Source organism: Leuresthes tenuis, unplaced genomic scaffold, assembly GCF_036924035.1.
Source record: "Leuresthes tenuis unplaced genomic scaffold, fLeuTen1.0.hap1 SCAF_27, whole genome shotgun sequence".
NCBI lineage: Eukaryota > Metazoa > Chordata > Actinopteri > Atheriniformes > Atherinopsidae > Leuresthes > Leuresthes tenuis.
This window is the reverse complement of record NW_027325381.1, coordinates 127331-136188: the sequence shown is the minus strand read 5'-3', so window position 1 is coordinate 136188 and position 8858 is coordinate 127331.

Here is an 8858-nt window from a genome sequence, read left to right as displayed (position 1 = left end):
GAGTTTTTGCCTCAGCAACCGCCGAAGCCGCGGCCCGTCTGGCCCGTCGGTACCTATCAGCTTCTTCCAGGGTCCCACTGGCCAAAAAGGCCCTATAGGACTCCTTCTTCAGCTTGACGGCTTCCCTCACCACTGGTGTCCACCAGCAGGTTCGAGGGTTGCCGCCACGACAGGCACCGACCACCTTACGGCCACAACTCCGACCAGCTGCCTCGGCAATGGAGTCACGGAACATGACCCATTCGGACTCAATGTCCCCCACCTCAAATATGGTTGAAGCTCTGCCGGAGGTGGGAGTTAAAGCTCCTTCTGACGGGGGATTCTGACAAATGCTCCCAGCAGACCCTCACAATACGTTTGGGCCTGCCAGGTCTGATCGGCATCCTCCCCCACCAGCGGAGCCAACTCACCACCAGGTGGTGATCAATTGACAGCTCCGCCCCTCTCTTCACCCGAGTGTCCAGGACATACGGCCGCAAGTCCGATGATACAACCACAAAGTCGATCATCGAACTGCGGCCAAGGGTGTCCTTGTGCCAAGTGCACATATGGACACCCTTATGCCTGAACATGGTGTTCGTTATGGACAGTCTATGACTGGCACAGAAGTCCAACAACATAACACCACTCTGATTCAGATCGGGGGGGCCGTTCCTCCCAATCACACCCCTCCAGGTCTCACTGTCATTGCCCTCGTGAGCATTGAAGTCCCCCAGCAGAATGAGGGAGTCTCCAGTAGGAGCATTCTCCAGTGCCTCCCCCAGAGACTCCAAAAAGGGTAGGTACTCTGAACTGCTGTTTGGCGCATAGGCACAAACAACAGTCAGGACTCGTCCCCCCACCCAAAGGCGGAGGGAGGCTACCCTCTTGTTCACTGGGGTAAACCCCAATGTACTGGCACACAGCCGGGGGGCAATAAGTATGCCCACACCTGCTCTGCGCCTCTCACCACGGGCAACTCCAGAGTGGAAGAGAGTCCAACCCCTCTCAAGAGTACTGGTTCCAGATCCCAAGCCGTGCGTCGAGGTGAGTCCGACTATATCTAACGGTCTGATGAAGTTTCAACAATAAACAACAAACTTTGTTTAAACTTTGTAAAGTTTGTAAAAAGCGGGTAAGACATGGTGCGAATGCCTGACAAGGTATGATCAAAAGCAGGAGCGGAGGTGTTCAGCTGCAAGAAGGTGTGAATGTCCACCCATTATTCCTGACAAATGGGTAAAAAAAAGGTGCGAATGCCCAACCATACATCATCAAAAGCAGGAGTGGATGTGTTCGGCTACAAGAAGGTGTGAACGTCCAACCAAAGTTTGTAAAAAGCAGTTAAGAAAAGGTTTGAATATCCAACCAAACATAATCAAAAGCGGGAGCATAGCTTTTCGACTGCAAGTAGGTGTGAATGTCAGATCATAATTTGCAAAAAGCTGATGAGAAAGGGTGAGAATGTCCGACTGCACACCATCAAATGCGGGAGCGGAGTTGTTCGGCTGTGAGTAGGTGTGGATCTCCGACCGTAATTTCTGAAAAATGTGTTAGAAAAGGTAAGAATGCCGGTCCATACATCATCAAAAGCGAGAGAGGTGGTGTTCGGCTGCAAGTAGGTGTGAATGTCCAGCCATAATTACTCACAAACGGGTAAGAAAAGGTAGTATTGCCAGACCATACATGATCAAAACAGGGAGCGGAGGTGGTTCAGCTGCAAGAAGGTGTGAATGTCTCACTAAAGTTCAAATATATTAACAAAAGCGGGAGGAGAGGTCTTCGGATGAGAGTGGTTGAGAATTTCCAACCATAATCTATAAAATTCGGTGAAAAAAAGGTTTGATAGAACACTAAAAGGTGGAGCGGAAGTGTTCGGCTGCAAGAAGGTGTGAATGTCCGACTATATTTGGTGAAAAGCAGGTGAAGCAAGGTCTGAATGCCCAACCTTACATTATCAAAAGCGAGATCAGAGGTGTTTGGCTGCAAGAAGGCCATAGTTTGCCAAAAGCGGGTAAGCTGCGAATGACCAACTAAATATCAACAAAAGTGGGGGCGGAGGTCTTCGGATGCAACTGGGTGTGAACATCCCACCATACAAGTATGGTGGAGAGGAAGCTGTGAACAGCCGACCATAGTTTGCAAAAAGCGGGTGAGACAAGGTGCGAATGTCCAACCATACATGATCAAAACAGGGAGCGGAGGTGTTTGGCTGTGACAAGGTGTGAATGTCCGACCATAGTTGGTAAAAAGTGGGTAAGAAAAGGTTAAAATACCCGACTGTACACAATCAATAGGGGGAGCGGAGTTGTTCGGCTACAAGAAGGTGTGAAAGTCCGAGCATAGTTTGTAAAAAGCAGTTAAGAAAAGGTTCGAATATCCAACCAAACATAATCAAAAGCGGGAGCAGAGCTGTTCGACTGCAAGTAGGTGTGAATGTCCAGCCATAATTACTCACAAAGGGGTAAGAAAAGGTAGTATTGCCAGACCATACATGATCAAAACAGGGAGCTGAGGTGGTTCAGCTGCAAGGTGTGAATGTCTGACTATAGTTTGTAAAAAGCGGGTAAGATAAGGTGCGAATGCCCCACAATGTATAATCAAAAGAGGGAGCAGAGGTTTTCGGCTACACGAAGGTTTGAATGTCCGACCATAGTTTGTAAAAAGCGGGTAAGAAAAGGTTAAAATGCCTGACTATACACCATCAAAAGCGGGAGCGAAGATGTTCCGTTGTAAGACGGTGTGAATGTCCGACCATAGTTGGTAAAAAGCGGGTAAGAAAAGGTTAAAATACCCAACCATACATCATCAAAAGCAGGAGTGGATGTGTTCGGCTACAAGAAGGTGTGAACGTCCAACCAAAGTTTGTAAAAAGCAGTTAAGAAAAGGTTTGAATATCCAACCAAACATAATCAAAAGCGGGAGCATAGCTTTTCGACTGCAAGTAGGTGTGAATGTCAGATCATAATTTGCTAAAAGCTGATGAGAAAGGGTGAGAATGTCCGACTGCACACCATCAAATGCGGGAGCGGAGTTGTTCGGCTGTGAGTAGGTGTGAATCTCCGACCGTAATTTCTGAAAAATGTGTTAGAAAAGGTAAGAATGCCGGTCCATACATCATCAAAAGCGAGAGAGGTGGTGTTCGGCTGCAAGTAGGTGTGAATGTCCAGCCATAATTACTCACAAACGGGTAAGAAAAGGTAGTATTGCCAGACCATACATGATCAAAACAGGGAGCGGAGGTGGTTCAGCTGCAAGAAGGTGTGAATGTCCAACTAAAGTTCAAATATATTAACAAAAGCGGGAGGAGAGGTCTTCGGATTAGAGTGGTTGAAATTTCCAACCATAATCTATAAAATGCGGTGAAAAAAAAAGGTGTGAAGGAATGAATTTTATAGCAAAATCCGAAATCATGCATAACTCCGCATAAGGAACGTATTGCTCAACCAAAGGGATGCTTCTTTCTCATTCAGGGTAATATGAGGAACTTTATGCTTGATACATTTTAGACATGGATAACTATGAAGGACAAAGCAATTTTAAGTTGGTTTGAGCAAAGCAATTCATTTTATAGGAAAATCCGAAATCGTGCAGGACTCATGAAAGTAAGCTTATTCTCGGATTCCTGATCCTCCAGTGTTGCTCTTTCCTATACTGCAAAATACAGCCTTGTTCTTTGTTGAAATTTATATAGACATTGATAAATATGAAGGACAAAGCAGTTTCCACTTTGTTTGAGTGAAGGAATTAATTTTATAGCAAAATCCCAAATCAAGCAGAACGTATGAAAATAAGCGTGTTTTCGGATTCCTGATCCTTCAGTGTTGCTATTTCTTCTACTGCAAAATACAATGTTGTTCTTTGTTGAAGTCAATCTAGACATTGATAAATATGAAGGACAAAGCAGTTTTAACATAGTTTGAGTAAAGGAATTCATTTTATACATAAAATCCCAAATCATGCAGAACGTATGAAAATAAGCTTATTCTCGGATTCCTGTTCCTTCAAGTGTTGCTCTTTCTACTACTGCAAAATACAATGTTGTTCTTTGTTGAAGTAAATCTAGACATTGATAAATATGAAGGACAAAGCAGTTTTCACTTGGTTTGAGTGAAGGAATTCATTTTATACATAAAATCCCAAATCATGCAGAACGTATGAAAAGAAGCTTATTCTCGGATTCCTGATCCTTCAGTGTTGCTTTTTCTTCTACTGCAAAATACAATGTTGTTCTTTGTTGAAGTCGATCTAGACATTGATAAATATGAAGGACAAAGCAGTTGTAACTTGGTTTGAGTGAAGGAATTCATTTTATACATAAAATCCCAAATCATGCAGAACGTATGAAAATAAGCTTATTCTCGGATTACTGATCCTTCAGTGTTGCTCTTTCTTCTACTGCAAAATCCAGTGTTGTTCTTTGTTGAAGTCAATCTAGACATTGATAAATATGAAGGACAAAGCAGTTTTAACATAGTTTGAGTGAAGGCATTCATTTATAGTAAAATCAATAATCGTGCAGAACTCATGAAAATAAGCTTATTCTCGGATTCCTAAAACTTTTGATTTGCTCTTTCTTTACTGCAAAGTACAATGTTGTTCTTTGTTGAAGTCGATCTAGACATTGATAAATATGAAGGACAAAGCAGTTTTCACTTGGTTTGAGTGAAGGATTTGCAGCTGAAAACCTCCCGCTCCCGCTTTTGATTGTGTATAGTCGGAATTTCGAACCTTTTCTTACCCGGTTTTTAGAAATTATGGTTGGACATTCAGACCTTGCAGCCGAAGACCTCCACTCCCTCTTTTGATCATATATTGTCGGGCATTCGCACCTTGTCTTACCCGCTTTTTACAAACTATAGTCAGACATTCACACCTTGCAGCTGAACCACCTCAGCTCCCTGTTTTGATCATGTATGGTTTGGCAATACTACCTTTTCTTACCCGTTTGTGAGTAATTACGGCTGGACATTCACACCTGCTTGCAGTCGAACACCTCCGCTTCCGCTTTTGATGGTATATATTCGGGCATTCGAACATTTTCTTACCAGCTTTTTACCAACTATGGTCGGGGACATTCACACCTTCTTACAGCGGAACACCTCCGCTCCCTCTTTTGATGGTGTATGTTTGGGCATTCGAACCTTTTCTTACCCGCTTTTTACAAACTATGCTCGGACATTCAAACCTTCTTGTAGCCGAACACATCCACTCCTGCTTTTGATGATGTATGGTTGGGCATTCAAACCTACTTGTTGCCCGCTTTTCATTCATTTTGGGTGGACATTCACACCTTGTCACAGCCAAACACCTCCGCTCCCTGTTTTGATCATGTATGGTTGGACATTCGCACCTTTTCTCACCCGCTTTTTGCCAACTATGGTCGGCTGTTCACAGCTTCCTCTCCACCATACTTGTATGGTGGGATATTCACACCCACTTGCATCCGAAGACCTTTTGTTGATATTTAGTCGGTCATTCGCAGCTTACCCGCTTTTGGCAAACTATGGCCTTCATGCAGCCAAACACCTCTGATCTCGCTTTTGATGATGTAAGGTTGGGCATTCAGACCTTGCTTCACCTGCTTTTCACCAAATATAGTCGGATATTCACACCTTTTTGCAGCCGAACACTTCCGCTCCACCTTTTAGTGTTCTATCAAACCTTTTTTTCACCGAATTTTATAGATTATGGTTGGAAATTCTCAACCACTCTCATCCGAAGACCTCTCCTCCCGCTTTTGTTAATATATTTGAACTTTAGTGAGACATTCACACCTTCTTGCAGCTGAACCACCTCCGCTCCCTGTTTTGATCATGTATGGTCTGGCAATACTACCTTTTCTTACCCGTTTGTGAGTAATTATGGCTGGACATTCACACCTACTTGCAGCCGAACACCACCTCTCTCGCTTTTGATGATGTATGGACCGGCATTCTTACCTTTTCTAACACATTTTTCAGAAATTACGGTTGGAGATTCACACTTACTCACAGCCGAACAACTCCGCTCCCGCATTTGATGGTGTATAGTCGGGCATTCTCACCCTTTCTCATCAGCTTTTTGCAAATTATGATCTGACATTCACACCTGCTTTTGATAATGTATGGTTTGGCATTCGCACCTTTTCTTACCCATTTTTCAGTAATTATGGGTGGACATTCACACCTTCTTGCAGCTGAACACCTCCTCTCCCGCTATTGATTGTGTACAGTCGGGTATTTTAACCTTTTCTTACCCGCTTTTTACCAAATATGGTCGGACATTCACACCGTCTTACAGCGGAACACCTCTGCTCCCGCTTTTGATGGTGTATAGTCAGGCATTTGAACCTTTTCTTACCCGCTTTTTACAAACTATGGTCGGACATTCAAACCTTCTTGTAGCCGAAAACCTCCGCTCCCTCTTTTGATTATACATTGTTGGGCATTCGCACCTTATTTACAAACTATAGTCAGACATTCACACCTTGCAGCTGAGCCACCTCAGCTCCCTGTTTTGATAGTGTATGTTCGGGCATTCGAACCTATTTGATATTCGAAAATTTTCGCACCTTATCTTACCCGCTTTTTACAAACTATAGTCAGACATTCACACCTTGCAGCTGAACCACCTCCGCTCCCTGTTTTGATCATGTATGGTCTGGCAATACTACCTTTTCTTACCCGTTTGTGAGTAATTAATCCCAAAATATTGAGCATAAAATAAGTCTTTATGCTGATGATGTATTACTTTTCCTTCAGAACTCACAGACGTCTCTCAGTCACACGATCACACTCATAAATAAATTCTCAGCACTTTCTGACTACTCTATCAACTGGTCTAAGACCACAGTTCTGCCCATTAACTGTAGGGTCCATAATATACCTGCGATCACTTTACAGTCAGGAAATATTAGATATTTAGGCATAAACATTTCCTCCAGGCTCTCAGAGCTAACAAAGCTAAATTATGTGCAATTATTAAAGACAGTAGAGGACGATCTCTCGTTGGAAGTCCTTACCTATATCACTTATGGGGAGAGTTACATCCATTAAAATGATGATACTACCAAAAGTTAACTATTTGTTCTCAATGATCCCCATAAAACCATCTGCTACTTGGTTTAAGTCACTAGATTCATGCATCTCCAAATTTCTGTGGAAAAACAAACCACCACGTATTAGTTTAAAAACCCTACAGAAGACCAAGGACAGTGGTGGATTAGATTTACCTCATTTTCAGCACTATTCCTTAGACAATATGTTACAATATATATCAAAATGGTTTAAACCTTGTTGTTGTCACAGTTCCCAGAGACGTTGTAATCGTTGAGGATTCTATATTCACCCCCTCATTAGAGGCACGTAATGCAGATTGATGACACTGAATCTTCTTCTCTGTTCATTGCTGGCATCATTCCCAGCATCGTAAGTGTTCGTGGCATTGTTAGCCTCTTCTTCTGGATCTTGATATCGAGAATCCTTTTGTATTTCTGGTTTGTCAGTCCTCTGTCTTCGTTCACCGGAGTCTTTGTCTTTTTGTCCTTGAGTTTGGTGATTTTTTCTTCTTTTGATGCCTTGACACAATGTGACAGGTGATACCACGTGGGAGATCCTGTAACTTGGATTGCTGTCCCTGTGCTGCGAAATGGCTGTGCTGCTCAAATGGTCTCTCCTTCATCATGGTTACATGCTGCCATTCCGACATCTCGCCATTCCGACATGGGTCTCCAATTGTCGGAATGGCGACACTTAATTTTTTATCAAACGTCCCACCATTCCGACACTTTTTTCCTCCTATGGTCGGAATGGCGGTATGTTTTTTGTTTTTTTTAACATACCGCCATTCCGACAGTTCCTTTTAATAGCCTATTTTTTACCCAAAACATTTTGCACTAATGATATGATATGTTTGGCGCACAAGCTTTGCACATGCAGAGGCCACAGCCTCGCAAACAAACTTTAATAATCTATTATCAAAATCCCCTGAATTTCAAACATAAAAATACAGATATTAATGTAACTCTGGCGAGACTGAAACTGATTAAGCAGAAATACAGTGTCAGTGAGCTGTCACAGCAGCCAGCTGGAGCGGAGCTCTCCACAGAGCCCATGCGTCTTTTGCACGCTGTCATCATATGCAAAAGTAATAATTGCAATTACAGATATAACGGCTACTGCACAGGACACAGTTGCGAGCACTCTGCCTTGCCTTGCCAATAGGAGAAGATAGAAAGGACAGCATAGAACGTATAAAACACAACAAAATGCAGTAAAAACGTTTATTCATGTTATTCACGTGATTTATGAGTACTCACTCCAATTTTGGGAAGCGCGGATGGGTTTTGCGCATTTGGCACAAACACACAGCCGCAACGGTTGTAGCTTTATACAGCCTGTTGATATCTTAAGGACCTAACTGGTCACACCTGGGACTAAATGTCATGTAGAGATTGATTTTACATGACATTACAGCTGAACATATAGCTTTCATCCACAAACCAACGTGGGAGAGCCCGAAGACGCATGTGCCAGACGCACATAGGCATGCGTAAAACCAATTTTGACCACTTCATACTGTTTATTTGCTTTCTTTTAGTTAACTTTCGTTTCTTTTGGATTCTTGTGCGTGTTATGGAGCCGTTTTGGTCCATGTTTGTAAGCCTTTTTTTCCTGGATTAAATTTTCGGAAGTTGAAACAAGTGGCATTGGAGTGTGTGATTGAAAACCACCGCGGACTGCTTCTCCTCCTCCAGTTGCCGAGACTTTGTGTTTTTAATAACGCTTGTCTATAAACATGTTAAACATATAAATTGCATGAACAGAAAGAAGGGACTCACCTGTTGAGTAACACACATTTCCTTATACGGAAAGCCTTGTCGGAATGGTGGGACATTT